General features: G+C 37.0%; 1 protein-coding gene across 1 annotated transcript in view; it reads left to right on the top strand.

Moving 5' to 3' along the window:
* The window catches only part of LOC107684256 (mesoderm induction early response protein 1-like), a 7,735-nt gene that overhangs the window by 6,748 nt on the left and 435 nt on the right, over nucleotides 1-552 (top strand). The gene's annotated exons all lie outside the window — the stretch shown is intronic.

Raw genomic sequence — 552 nt, 5'->3', positions numbered from 1 at the left:
ATCAGTTTGTGAGCTTTGCTGTTTTTTATTTATTGTTCACTTAGGTAATTGTTACTTAATTAAACTTTTCCAGGTGAGAACTAGATCTGTAGGGGAATGTGTGGCCTTTTATTACATGTGGAAGAAATCTGAGCGTTATGATTTCTTTGCACAGCAAACCAAGCTTGGAAAAAGAAAATACAGTCTTCGCCCTGGAGTTTTGTAAGTCAGTCATCAATACCATGCGGCACATTAAAAGTCACAAGTCTTAAGTCCTCTAATTAAACTCTGTGTATATAGAATCCGATGCAGTGTAAGGTCATATTCTGCCTGGTGTTTGTTTGGCATTACAGAGATTATATGGAGTGTATTTTGGAGAGCTCTGAGTCCAGTGGATCTTCATCTTCACTTCCCACCTTTTCAAACAACAGCAAACACCCATCTGAGCCAGAGAGTGACACAAATGCCCAGAACGGTCAGGCTCATCAGACTCGCACACTTCTTTATTTTTTTTTTACTAATATATATATATATATATATATATATATATAACAATGGCGTTTTAGTGCCATG

The sequence above is a fragment of the Sinocyclocheilus anshuiensis genome, unplaced genomic scaffold (genome assembly GCF_001515605.1).
Source record: "Sinocyclocheilus anshuiensis isolate Anshui unplaced genomic scaffold, SAMN03320099.WGS_v1.1 scaffold629, whole genome shotgun sequence".
NCBI lineage: Eukaryota > Metazoa > Chordata > Actinopteri > Cypriniformes > Cyprinidae > Sinocyclocheilus > Sinocyclocheilus anshuiensis.
This window is presented reverse-complemented; position numbering and strand designations above follow the sequence as displayed.